The sequence below is a fragment of the Tupaia chinensis genome, unplaced genomic scaffold (assembly GCF_000334495.1).
Source record: "Tupaia chinensis unplaced genomic scaffold, TupChi_1.0 Scaffold000174_1, whole genome shotgun sequence".
NCBI lineage: Eukaryota > Metazoa > Chordata > Mammalia > Scandentia > Tupaiidae > Tupaia > Tupaia belangeri.
The window spans coordinates 2,555,355-2,570,366 of NW_006159649.1; the positions used below are offsets into that span (position 1 = coordinate 2,555,355).

A 15,012-nucleotide genomic window follows, 5' to 3' on the forward strand; every position below is an offset into this window, starting at 1 on the left:
TGGCCTATGGATGTATTTTCTTTTTGTCATAGAGGGAGAAAGGGATTAAAGAATAACATGGCTCCACTTTATTGTCTTGATCTTGAAGGGGAAAGAGGGTCCAAAGAATAATTCCTGTGAAAGTGTGAAGTGCTGTCCTAGGAACGAAATGCATAATGATAATTGGGGCAGTTGAAGAAATCCACGTTCTCACGTCCCTAAAATTCTGAACAAATTACATTGATCACCAGAAGCTACTTGAAGCAGAAAAACTTTCCCACAGCTTTGGACCGAAGCTTCTCTCTCTGCCTAGAGCATGACCTCCCCGCCTCCTTTTGTCTGTCAGTTTAACTATAATTCATCTTTGAAGTTTCTCTTTAAGTATCACCTTCCCTTGAAACTTTCCCCAACGTTCTCTTCTGTCGCAACACTTTCTGCAGTATATTCAAATTGTTGACTTATCTCCTCAAATAGCTTGCTTTCTTGAAGGGTGCTAGTGTATCTCAACATTTTTCATGAGTTAAGAACTTCAGATTTATTGAGTAAATAAAGAAATGGATCTACCAGAAGTGCTGAGGAAGGAAACCAATATCAACACTTAAAATTATGTAAAAAATCTAGAATTTCTAATCACTAATTTAAAGGCAATTGACATTCGATTCATGGGATAAATTCAGATTAAACTGATAAAAGTTTTCAGTCTCATTATCCTTGTAAGGAACTATGTTTTCTGTCTTCCTTGGTCCTGCTTTTTTTTTTTTTTTTTTTTAAATAAAAACAGGAACTCCATGTCTATGAACACTTTACAAAGAGATCATCTACTTTTTTCTGACCTCTTACTTATTCCTTTTTTTGGGAGGAATAGTGATTTATATGATTGGCAGGCTGATGGGAATCTGACTTACAGTAATCTATGTTTTATATTCTACTCTTTTATTCTACCTGCCAACTTTAGTGTGCTGATGGTTGTTAGACACACGTAGACTTTCCTCTGTGTGCAGCCAGATGTGAGGCAGTTAATGGAGGATGTGCCTGCTTTACAGACTCAGCTATCTCCACATCTGAACGCCAATACCTAGACATGTGAAGAAACCCATTTAGGTCTCAGGGATAAAAGAATGTTGTAATCTCGCTTTAGCAGATGTAACTCAGCAATACCTGTTTATTTATACCTTTTTCTTCAGTTGATGTTTCAGATGGTACAGGATTTGTCTGTGTTAAATGAGAATGACACACTCAAATCCAATGAACAATTAACAAGCCTCAGAAATTAACATCTTTATATGTGGCTACCCAGAGCTACCAAATGTTGGAACCAGATAGAACTTGGAATTATGTGGGCCAATTGGTAGGAGATATGAAAATAGGATGATGAGATTCTATTCTCAAGAAATGAATTCAAAAGACAGAAATCAGAGCTGGTGAAATTGAGGCACCACGCTTTCCCCTCAGTACCAGACCACTGGAAAACCTTAGACATTCCAGCAAAGTTGCTCTCTGTGGCTGACATTGCAATCAAGACTTGGCTCTGTGTATGTGCTGGTTTAGCTGGCTCCTGCATTTTATTGCTAAAGCTTACTGAGCTCCTCGTTCCGTGACCTACTTTCACACAGCGTCTCCTCTTCCACGTAGGCCAGACACCTCCAAATGACCAGAACAGTGGGAAAAGACAGAATCCTTCCTCTCCATTTGAGCATAATCTTTACTTTTTTGATTTAAGACCAAGATAAGAAACTTAAATAGGAGATGGATGGAGTCATCTATTTTTTCTCGTCCAACCTAAGGAAAGATCATTCCAGAAGTTATGTACTTAGTATTTCTACATTACTTGGGTAAAATTCTTCCTTTTCAAGAATCCAGAATGTGTGACTCACATTTGGGAAAATGCAGCATGAAAAGGGGATATATCCAGAGAATAGGTGGGGCTAAAGTTTCCTGAAAAAAAGATGAAAAAGAAAATGGGCAAAGGTTAAATAAGAAAATACTAGAAGAGATGGTCATTAACTTCATTATGGAGAGTGTGGAGAAAGGTAAGGTAGGGAGTGTTGGATGGGGTGTCTGTGAATAAATTCCCTCAGAAATCATTCCTATTGAGCTTTCTCTGTGGAAATGAAGAACATAACATTTACTATAACGTTTATTTTTTGCTTTTCTTCTCTTTTGTTTATCATCTTAAGTTGCGAAAGGAAAAGCACGCATAGCTGCAGGTACAGTGAGCTGATCTTAGGTAGCTTAAAGGAATGAGATGGTAAAGCGATAGGATGACCTGGCCCCTGATGCCAGAAGGAAATCAGACATCCGTGCAGATAGTGACTGCTATCTCAAGAAGAATGCGACCACAGCCTTTTCCATTTCTCCCTTTAAGCTTGATGTTGCTTTTCTCTGAAGAATGCGGGATGGTGAGCTCTGGATGTCATATGGGTTAAAAATATATGCAAGGCTGAAATCTAATGGTCACTTTTAAGGAAACAAAACTGTGGTTAATTTTCACTTGGACTAGTGGCTTTAGTGGACATGGAAATCTTATCTAGAAAACAAACAAAACACAGTCTCCTTAATTGAGAAAGACCCAAAGATAATAAAACATGGAATCAGAATTTACAGCCAAGAAAAAGCCTGAGGAATTATTTAGTTTTTTATTCTTCTTTCTTTTTCTTTTTCTTTTTCTTTTTCTTTTTCTTTTTCTTTTTCTTTTCTTTTCTTTTCTTTTCTTTTCTTTTCTTTTCTTTTCTTTTCTTTTTCTTTTTGCTAGAGGATACACACATGCGAAAGAGAAAAAATACTTCCAATAGGTCATGATCACATCACGATCCTCTTGGCTTTATTTCTCCATCCCTTCAGGATTTGGGGTTCACACACACACACATGTGCCAGTATAATTTTGAGCAGCCTGTCTGGATTTCAAACTGTGGTGGGACATGTGGGTTTCACATTGACATACATAACACCTAACCGTTTACTATGGGACTGGCCCTCACTTCTGGTTTTGAATCTGAGGTTTAAAGAGGTTAAAATTTCATCCCAAGACACTACAGTGTTTGTAGTGAGAAGTGAACGGGTGGAAATCAAGGCTCTTATCCATAATCTGTGTCCTACACAATCTGTCCTGTGCCTGTTTACATGGCTCCTAGTAAGTGTGATCAAAGCCTCTCCATACCCCGAATCAGCCATCAGAGTACAAGAATGATCAGTTTCCTAGTCAGCTGTGCCTGATGAGCTCTATGACCTGAATTTCTCCTGCAATGTTTCAGTTTTCCCTTGCCCAGATACTTTTATGACCTATTTAATAAGTCATAAAATTATATTCTAAATTAAAAAGCCTATAAATTGTAATGCTATATTATGAGGATAATGTTATCGGTAAAGAATACTAAGTAGACTATTACTTTTTTTTTAATTTCATAGTTATCCATAAGTTCTGCTTGGGGGAGTTAGTTTGAACTAGATACAAAAAATTAGCCATATAACAATTTATCTCTTTGGCAACCCCATTTCCCTAGCATTTCAAAATGACTCCTGCTTTAGAAATGAATACATGTTCAAAGCCAGAGTACAGATTAAGTGGTCATCACAGTAATATTGCAAAATAACATCTGACCTGCTCAGACACATATTTTTAGACAGTTCTAAAAATGGCTCCTTCCCACGGGATGCATATTTCGATTCCTTTTTTGTGAATGAATGTCCCCTACCCCCACACCCTTCATTTACAGGAAGAGGAAGAAACACTGGAATTACTAATAGAAGCATGACTTTTTTCCAGACAGCAGGCCCAACCATGAGAATTAGAACGTCACTTGGTTACTGGATTCCCTTTCAGACCTCAGAGCTGATGACCCTTCTGGAAAGAGCTGACTTCCTCATACTTCCTGAAGCCTTATAAGGTCAGAACTATTTTCTGAGGAATACTTTATTTTCCTCTATCCAATTTAAAGCCATCACAATCTTTTTCATAGAGGTTTCAATTTTCTAACATGATTTAGTGAAGAGACTTTAGATACAAAATTTGTCATGGTAAAAACAACTAAAATCAGTTTTCTTTCATTTTCCTCAATGTGAAAGAAATATCCTAAAAGTATGGCTACTGTTTTTTTTGTTTCTTTTTTTGTTTCAAGTTTTTGCCCTAGGGCACGTGTGCTCACCAGGGAGAGATAGAGAGAGACAGAGAGAGGGAAAGTGAGAAATCATCTCCCTGGCAAATGGCCACACCTCCTCCATTTTCCTGTCATGATTGTAGGCACACAAGCACACATACTAGGTGTGATTTTCAAACCGCTGGGTCTAGGACTTGAACTGCAGTCAGCCACGTAGGAATCTAGCACTTTAACCACCACACCATCTGCTGACTTCATGGCTCCTGTATTTGTAATTTTTAAAATTTGAATTCATATTTAGAATATGTACATATGCAGATAAGAGTGAGTTATGGGACGGAAAGGGAGAACTCCCTCCACAGTCTTGTCCTGCCATGATCTCCTTCATTCTCTTTCATGCAGTCCTTTATTCTGTCGAGTCTTTATTTTTTTTTTTTTGAGAGGTTTTTTGCTATAGGATGTGTGCGCTCACCAGACAGAGAGAGACAGAGAGACAGAAAGCGAGAAATCACCCCCAGGGGGGATGGCCATGCTGCAATCCCTTCCCCTCCATTCTCCTCTTGGGATCTTGGGTACGCACGCACATGTGCCTGGCTTGAGTTTTAAACCACCAGGTCTGGGACTTGAGCTGCGGTCGACTACATGTGAGTCCAGCGACATAGCCATTACGCTAACTGCTGGTCCCTATTCTGTCACGTCTTGAGCACTGAAGCATTTGCCTGGTGTGTTTCAGGTGGACCAAGCTGGGAGTTCAAATCCCGGTTGCCATGTGGGATTCCAGCTTCTCTTGAGCAGTGCATTATTTCTGTGCTACAGAGCTGGCCCTAACACCTTTCAACATTGTTTTTCCTAGTTATATGAATATTAATCAAAGGCATGGTTGTTTTTAAGTGATAAGAATGACCTGATAAGAATGTGAGAGGAAACATTATAAATTTTAAAGCATAATCAATATCTAGAGTAAACTTCTAGAGTAAAATATTAAATTTGTCTGAAGAAAACTGTTATTTGCTTGTATTTAGAAAGAAACTCTGACTATTAATCTGACTTGATTATACCTCTTAGTAACTTTGACTGCCTTTTCATAATAAAAAGCCAAATGTTCACTAATAGCTTTTTTTTTGAAAGAGAGAGAGAGAGAGAGAGAGAGAGAAAGAGAAAGAGACTTTTGTACAGGGCACATGCACTTGCCAGAGAAATACAGAAAGACAGAAAAGGAGAAATCACCCCCAAGTGGGCATGGCCACACTACAGTCCCTTCTCCCCCATTCTCCTCTCAGGATTTTGGGCATGCTTGCACATATACCATTATGAGTTTTAAGCCCCTCAGGTCTGGGACTTGAACCCTGGTCAACTATGTGGGAGTCCAACGATGTAACCATGGTGCCATCTGCTGGTCCTACTAATAACTCTTTAAAAAAAAAAGAATTATTTTATTTTAACTTTATTTATTATTATTATTTGAATTCGATCAGAGAAAGACAGAGAGAGAGAGAGAGAGAGAGAGAGAGAGCGAGAGAGAAAGAGAAAAAGCAAGCTGCCAGGTCTGGGACTTGAACTTCTGAGACCCATGTGGGAGTCCAGCATCCTTAACTACCATGTCACCTGCCAGCCCCCCAACTACTAACTCTCAATAGCAAAAGAAAGTTACTTTGCGGAAATAGGTATCCTAAAGATGCTGACATTGATCCTGAGAGCAAAAATAGAAAGCAAACTACCTGTTGGTAAATGTTGAGAGTCTCTAATGACTACAGTCCTATCTTCTGAAATGCAATAAGCAGAGCAAGCTGCTGGAAGGCTGCTTGCTGCAGGGACTGTTGTGCTCTTATCATACAACATCAGGAAAGCCCTTGGAAACATTAAAACACAAAGCTCAGCCCTCTCCTTCCTCTGAGCGAGGTTCTAAATGCCATGGAAAGTTCAAGGTACCAAAATGCCTTGATCCCTTCAACACCTCCACTCCTGGAGTAGAATTCATGATGTTTTTAAATGTTACCTAGCTGGACTGACAAAAATGATCCTCGAGTCTTAGAATATCCTTATCTCATACTTACTTCTTAGACTGCAAAGTGGTAGAGAGTGTTATTATAAAATGCATAGAAACCGATTACATCCTGACAAATAGCTATTGTCATTTAATGATGGATACGTTAATAAAATTTAATTTACTGGCCTTATTTTCTTTGTTATGTTCTTATATTTCATTTTAAAACAAAAGGTAAAATGGAACTTAAGAGCTCATCTTGGAGATAAATAAGTGTTAATACAAAAGGTAATTTCTATTTCTTTATACAACGCAGTATATTTTGGTAGTTTAAATGGTGAATCTGTGAATGATGCTGCCGAGTTCACTACCAGAGGCAGTCTTAAAATGTGTGAAATTAGAATTGAAAATTTAAATGAACTCATTTCAGCTACGAAATTCAAGTAATAGATTTTTGTTGATTTGGCATCTCTTAACTTGCCATTACTCAGATAAATTACACAATGTGCCCTGCTTTTAAAAGATTATTAATTAATTAATTTCATAATAGAGAGACAGAGAGAGAAAGAGCAAAAGAGACAAATACCTTCCACATGGTTCACATGGCGATTCCTCCCAGCACGCCCCATCTAGGTTCATGGGCACAGGCAGCATGCACACTCAGGGTGTACAAATCCACATGAAAGTGACGCTCGTCCTCCCACGTGGCCTGCAGTATTGCACAGCATCATACCACTGCAATCCCTCCACGGCTGGGCCCACACAATGTGTCTTTAAATTTGGGTCCTGCCACGACCACTCATTATTTGCTTCCTAAAAAAGCCTTTCCTGATTGATGGACCTCTGTTTTATAGGGTGAGAGATATCTAATGTTCTCTCTGAAATGAGCTGTCCAGTTTCTTCCCAGATTACTTGATTACTCCATAGTAGGGCAGCTCCCTTCTGCATGCCTAGTATGGAAACTCCTCAGAGTGAGTATTCATTAGTTGTTTTCAATATTTTTTTAATTACTATTATTACTAGTTGCTCTCCCTTATTCTCTCTAAAACAGTCCATATGCCATTAAATCACTTGCCCAGGATCATGCAGGAAACGGGAAAAAAAGAGTTAGAAATGATATCCTGGGTAAGAATCTAGACACATTATAATGGGCTATCAATACAATTTTGGGTGAATGTTTTATCTTTATCACGCATTTTCTCTTTAAGACTATTTCTATCATGAATTTAGTATTGCACAATATGATGACGACAGTTTTTCTTTTTTGGGGGGGAGGTTAGAAAACATAAAGTCTCCATTTTAATTTACTAAAATTAACCTTTATGATCTTTAGTAGGAAAAAATTCAAACAATGAGAGCTCCTTCAAAAATACACAGTGATAGCTAAGTTTACAGAAAGATGTTAATAGAGGGGTTTTAAAGTTGAATTGCGGAATCAAAATTGCTCTTGACAGGTAAGTTTTCCCATTCACTCATTTTTAACAAGTATTTACTGCTCGTCATTCTAGGTGATGGACAGCTGTGGTCCGGCTCTCAGAGAAGGCGTGGTCCGGTGAGGACACAGGCACGGCAATGTGAGTACAGTGATGAGCAATAATTGTGAGAAGGCTCTAGCCCGGATTCATGATGAGGGAGCCTGAAGGAGCATCTCAATCAATGAGCAGAAATCGGCCAGAAAAAAAAAAAAAATGTGCCTGAGGATTTGAGGACAAGAATAGAGAATGAGAAAAAGGAAGCGTGAGAGGCTTAGCTAGGATCTGGGGCAGTTTACTATTGCTGCGAAAACAGAAAGTGGAAGGTGAAAATGATAATGGATTGCTAGTGGGATGAAGAAATACTAGATTGTGGAGTATTTGGTATGTCATGTTTGGGGTCTTATTATTTTTTCTTACAAGCATGGAGGAGAGACAGAAGAATTTAGTCATATGGAGAGTGAATTTGATGGGGTTAACTTGGAGCTGATTTGGGAGCTAGTATAATAATACGTTGTTACATTTTATTTTTACCTTTGTTTGTTTCTTCCAGAAGTAAAAGAGTGAGAGAGACAGAAGCAGGGAGACAGCACCACAGCAGGGTCCCGCAGATGTGCTCCATCCCTAGCTTGAGCCAGTGTGTGCCGAGAGAGCTCCCGATGCAAATCTGGAACCCTCCCATGTGAGTTAGCCCCACAGACTGCTGCGTTTCACCTCTGCCACCGTCAGGCTCCAGTAACCCATTTTAAAGAGGCTGTATGTCCAGAATTTAGCCAATACTAGTAGAAAACAAGACTGGATAGACTTGAGAAATATTGTAATGATAAAGAAACAGGGAATTTATTGGATCAGAAAAGGCGAGGGTAATGTAACAATTAAGAATAAATATTTATGGGGCCAGCAGGTGGTATAGTGGTTAAGATGCTGGATTCCCACATGGCCAGTCTGGCAGCTTGAAATTCATTCTGGGCATTTGTACATGCATGCATGCACATAATTCCAAGAGGAGAATGAAGGAGAAGGAATTGTGGTGTGGTCATCCCTCCTGGAAGGTGATTTCTCATCATCTCTCTTTCTGTCTCTCTGGCAAGAGCTTGCAACCTATAGCAAAAATCTCCTTAAAAAGCGAATAAATATTTATAGTGTGGCTGACAGTACATGGGAAATTCCCTAACTTGTATAAAAGATTCAAGAAAAGCAGGTTTAGAGAGGAAGAAGATAGGCTGAGGGTTAGACATTTTAATGTTAGTGAGCTTTACACTATCCAAACGGAGGTATCTGGCAGACATTGGGACATGCAAGGACAAAACTCAAAGGAAGTTTTGTACCAGAAATACCAATTCAGGAGTCATTTTTATATAGTGAGTAGTGAAAATGAGTGTGCCGAGATTTCCCAGTGACAGAATATGGTAGGAAACCAGTGCCCCAACAACAGAAACTTTGGAAATACTTTCTCAAAATCAGAGGAGGAATGTCCTACAAGGAGTCGAAGTAGAACTGGCTAAAAAGTATGAGGAAATTTAAACTGGGGAATGAAGTCTAACAAAGTCCACTAAGTAGAAGCTCTTATGTGTTTCTACTTATTTCTAGAAAGAGGAACAGAAGAATTATCAATGTTAATTACAACAGGAAAATCCAGAATGTGGAAGAAGAGTATTTGCTTATAGATATAATGATGAAGAATCATGGTTATCTTAGTGAGTGATTTGTTTTGGAGTTGCGATAGATAAGGTTATTACTAAGTGTGGAAATGTTTACATGAGTGATGGAGATGGAACTATAAACTAATCTTTTGAAAAGGTTGAATGAGAAAGAAAAGAGAAAGAATTGATAGTTCTTAGAGATACTGCATCAAAATGATGTTTGTTTATAATGGGGAAAGACTTGAGCATATTTATGACCTCAGAGAAAAGAGCAGGTTGAGAGGGAGAAATTGAAAATATGGAGGTAGGATAAGGTAGGATAACTACGGATGGGAATGAGTTTAGGAGAACATGAGTTTAGGGACTGACTTCAAACACGCGGGAAGCTATTGATTTCTTAGTTATTGGGGAAAGAAAGCTTGGGTTTGCGTTTAGATAGAATATTTGGAGTCTAGAGGTTGAGATGGATTGTATCTGAAAGTGGCATTAGCATTAGTAAAATTGAAAACAAAGTCTTCTGCTGAGAAAGAAGGTTGTGGAAACTGCCCAAGAAATTCAAGAGCAAAAACTGAAATATGAAAAAAGATTATTGGTAGAAATAGAAGAGAAATGGCCATGGGCGAGTAAAAGCATTAGCTACGATATGGAGAAGGCAGGTGGGGTTTGAAACTGTATACTGAAGATGGTCGTGGTTTCCTTGGTTTGCTGATTTCTTACAGAGATGCTTATAGTGCCCAGGGTATAGGAACTCAGAGGATACATTTTAGCATCAACACATATTGGGTTTTTTTGAGCGAGGGCAGCAAAGGAAGAAGAATGCAAGGAACTTGAGATGATTTAAGAACCAGTTAGGTAATCAGAGGTAGAGTTGGGATGAGCAATCAAGGCAGAAATTGCAGGAGAGTCCTAATAGCCTGAGAGAAAATAGAGAGAAGGAAAAGTAAAACAAGGATATACAGAAATAAATAACATACCTAAAATGATAGGAAGTTTTGGCTAGGGAGTGGAAGTAAGGGAAATTTACTGAATGAATACAACAGGACTATCTAAAGTGTAATTTGATCAAATACTGTCTAGCATTTATATTAATCTTTGTGTCTCTAGGGTGCTTTTGTTTCATTAGTTACTTCTCACTTAATTTTCTCTGGGGGAATTAAAAAAAAAACAAGAATAAGAGAATAAGTATTACTTTGGAAACAAGAAGACTGAGGTAGTATTTATTCTTAAAAGATTTACCAAAGATTATAGGGAGTTTATGAATAAGGAAAATGGAAGTCACAGTTTCTACCGGGAAATTAGGTTAAAGGTGCCACTCAAAAACTTGAATGAAGTCTTACTTTTTTTCTTTCCTATTTGTTGAAGATAAATAGAATATTTAATAAACGTTTCTCAGGCTAGCCTGGAGCACACTGGTTAAGTGCTGGGCATATAGAACTGGATCCCACTTGAGCAGCTGCTGTCTTGGCCCACCAGCTTGAGAAGCGCAGCAGATATTTGTAAGTGCATGCAGCAAAAATTCAGGCCAGAAGGTGATGGATGGGGTAGCAGTGTATCCATACTCCACGGGGAAGGTTTTGCCTCTCTCTTTCTTTCTCTCTCTCTCTTTCTCTCTCTTTCTCACTGTTCCATACACACTCTCTGGAAACTAAAAAAAAAAATAGTTTCTGTAGACCTCACTCCATACTTAACTAAGGAAGTCGGAAAAAGTAGAACAAAGCTGTCCATGTTGGTTTTTTTGGTCATTTGCTGATCTCAGTACTGGTTGAGCCTAAGCTGGTAAATTCCAATTCATTCTCAGCTTTTGTTTTCAAGTCAAGTTTTATTAGGTCAAATCCATAACCCTTGGGAAGACATCCCTAGTAGACTTGCCAAGATCAGCGAATGTAGCAAAACCATTTTCTGCTCCAAAGCGTGGTCACGGGCTCTGTGGCAGTTACTGTTGGACTACCTTTTTTTCTTTTAATGAAAACTCTATCAAACTAAACATAAATCACATTTCACTGAATCAAATAGTCTTTGTAAAATGAGGCTTTCTTCTTCCTTCAGAAGAAATAATAGCACTAGCCTGATGTTAGGGAGATGGGGAGAGAATGAAGAAAAAGCAAGCTAAAATCTTTAATGAAGCTTTTCAAAACGTAACTAAATACTATAGATAACTGAGTAGAGCTGTAGGATTTTTTTTTTTTGTATCTTACATACTAAAATATTCTAGAATTCTCTGTCTTTCTTAATATTGTACATGTTCTCCCGTGTCTCTCTTATTTGCAAACTTAAAAGTATATAAATAAGCTTCCAAATCCAGAATGAATGAATACAACAGGACTATCTAAAGTGTAATTTGATCAAATACTGTCTAGCATTTATATTAATCTTTGTGTCTCTAGGGTGCTTTTGTTTCATTAGTTACTTCTCACTTAATTTTCTCTGGGGGAATTAAAAAAAAAACAAGAATAAGAGAATAAGTATTACTTTGGAAACAAGAAGACTGAGGTAGTATTTATTCTTAAAAGATTTACCAAAGATTATAGGGAGTTTATGAATAAGGAAAATGGAAGTCACAGTTTCTACCGGGAAATTAGGTTAAAGGTGCCACTCAAAAACTTGAATGAAGTCTTACTTTTTTTCTTTCCTATTTGTTGAAGATAAATAGAATATTTAATAAACGTTTCTCAGGCTAGCCTGGAGCACACTGGTTAAGTGCTGGGCATATAGAACTGGATCCCACTTGAGCAGCTGCTGTCTTGGCCCACCAGCTTGAGAAGCGCAGCAGATATTTGTAAGTGCATGCAGCAAAAATTCAGGCCAGAAGGTGATGGATGGGGTAGCAGTGTATCCATACTCCACGGGGAAGGTTTTGCCTCTCTCTTTCTTTCTCTCTCTCTCTCTCTCTCTCTCTTTCTCACTGTTCCATACACACTCTCTGGAAACTAAAAAAAAAAAATAGTTTCTGTAGACCTCACTCCATACTTAACTAAGGAAGTCGGAAAAAGTAGAACAAAGCTGTCCATGTTGGTTTTTTTGGTCATTTGCTGATCTCAGTACTGGTTGAGCCTAAGCTGGTAAATTCCAATTCATTCTCAGCTTTTGTTTTCAAGTCAAGTTTTATTAGGTCAAATCCATAACCCTTGGGAAGACATCCCTAGTAGACTTGCCAAGATCAGCGAATGTAGCAAAACCATTTTCTGCTCCAAAGCGTGGTCACGGGCTCTGTGGCAGTTACTGTTGGACTACCTTTTTTTCTTTTAATGAAAACTCTATCAAACTAAACATAAATCACATTTCACTGAATCAAATAGTCTTTGTAAAATGAGGCTTTCTTCTTCCTTCAGAAGAAATAATAGCACTAGCCTGATGTTAGGGAGATGGGGAGAGAATGAAGAAAAAGCAAGCTAAAATCTTTAATGAAGCTTTTCAAAACGTAACTAAATACTATAGATAACTGAGTAGAGCTGTAGGATTTTTTTTTTTTGTATCTTACATACTAAAATATTCTAGAATTCTCTGTCTTTCTTAATATTGTACATGTTCTCCCGTGTCTCTCTTATTTGCAAACTTAAAAGTATATAAATAAGCTTCCAAATCCAGAATGAATGAATACAACAGGACTATCTAAAGTGTAATTTGATACCTCACCTCACTCCAGCCTCCCAGCCATGCCTACTGTTTTCTTTTTCCTTCCCTACTCCTCTTCCATTCTCTGTCTTCTCTATGGACAACTCTCAACCTCTGCTTCATTAAAATTTATCTTATTGGGATCCAGCAGGTGGCATGGTGGCCAGGGCACTGGACTCCCTCATGGTCAACTGCAGTTTGAGTCCTCAACTTGGTGGCTTTTTCTCACTTTCTCTCTTTCTTTCTAATGAGTGCATATGCCCTATTGCAAATTAAAAATAAGAATAAATAAATACAATGAAGTAATTTTTAAAAAAGTATCTTTTTGGATTGAAGATAAAGGAGAAAAGAAGGAGGCTGAGAATCTAACAAATTAATATGAATTTGTCCTGTTGACTACACTGATACTAAGAGCTTACTAGGAACTGCACTATGCTATCTGAATATTGTTAGGCCATGTTTGAAGATTAATCTAGAAAATAAAGTAGTAGAGGAGAAGTGCTAATAGGTTTAAACATTTTTAAATGTATTTATTTTGTAAGAGAGAGAGAAAGAAAGACAGGTTCCCTTGATAGAAGCTCACCACACTACAACCACCCCTTCTCCCCAATACCTCACCTCACTCCAGCCACCCAGCCAGCCAAGATATCAGGGTGGGCCCTTGAGTACATGGTGTGTTCACGTCAATGTGAGATCTGAACCTAGGGCCTGCTATATGGCTCCAGCCTCATGCAGTGGTAAGCCTCCCACTTGTGCCACTTACACTTTATAAAGTAAAACAAATGAGTACCTTCTTCTTAGAGATGACCAGTTTATCTGAGGTTTGTGTTTTAAGTCTGGACTTTCTCTTTCGTGTATGGTATAGTGTAATAGTGAAAGCTTGAGCTTTGGCATTAGGCTGACTAGGTTTAAATCCAAACTCTTGCACTTATGAACTGTGTACATAAGCAAGTTACTGAAGCTTTGTATGCTGGCATGTCCTTACCTGTAACATGGGGATGATGATAATAGCATTGATCCCATGGTCATTAAGGACCGAAGGAGTAATACTGATAATATTCAGTAAGTCCTCAATAAGTGTTATACATTATTAGACTATTAATACAGGGGGAAAAGAGTAAGAATAGGTCAGAGAGAAGAGAATTTAAGCATACTTAATTTTATTTCAGAAATAGTCTGTGATATAAATAGTTACTGAAAGTTTTACCATTAGGTACATTGAATATCCAGAGCTAGCAGATCAGCAAATCTTTGAGGGTTTTGACGGTGTGTTCACTGAGACTGGCATGGTTATTTAGTGGTCAAGTGGTCCAAAGTAAGATTTAATTTCATAATTGAATTTAAAGGATGTTTTCCATCTAATAGATGACTCTTAGTATTTGTATATAAGAGTTAGAAACTGATATTGAAAAAGAAAAACTATTGAGAAAGATATTAACAAGAACTTGAGGCATTCACTTTACTGTAAGTCTCATTTTACGAAGAATATTTGACTCAGTGGGATGTGATTTATATTTAGTTTGATGGAGTTTACATGGAAAGAAAAGAAGTTAGTCCTGCAGTAGCCACTGTTGAGGCCATGGCCATGTCTTGGAGCAGAAGACAGCTATTTGTCCCGTGTTCGCTGATGTTGGCAAGTCTACCAGGGATGTCTTCACAAAGGATGGTGGATTTGGCCTAATAAAACATGACTTGAAAGCAAAATCTGAGAATGCATTGGAATTTATCAGCTCAGGCTCAACCAGTACTGAAACCATCCAAGCGATCGTCAGTCTAGAAACCCAGTACATCTGGATAAGACTTAACATTCACAGAAAAGTAGAACACTGACCACACACTAGGCACTGAAATTTCTGGGGAGAACCAGCTTCCACATAAGCTGAAGTGGACCTTCTCTTCATCCTTCTCACCTAACATGGGGGAAAATGCTAAAATTAAGACAGGCTCTAAGAGGGAGCACATGAACCTGGCCTACGACATTGATTTTGACATGTCTGGGCCTTCAATCTGGGAGCTCTGGTGCTGGATTATGAGGGCTGGCTGACTGTCTGGTTACCAGGTGAATTTTGAGACTACAAAGTCTTGAGTGACCCAGTGTGGTTGGCTACAAGACTGATGAATTTCAGTTTCACACAAATGTGAATGATGGGACAGAGTTTGGTGGCTTCATTTACCAGAAGGCAGATAAGAAGTTGAAGACTGGTGGCCAACCTCACCAGGACAGCAGG

General features: G+C 38.3%; 1 pseudogene; it reads left to right on the forward strand.

The window, feature by feature from the left end:
* Positions 1-2,240: 2,240 nt before the first annotated feature.
* LOC102490716 (voltage-dependent anion-selective channel protein 1 pseudogene) overlaps positions 2,241-15,012 on the forward strand; it is a 13,008-nt pseudogene continuing 236 nt past the window's right edge.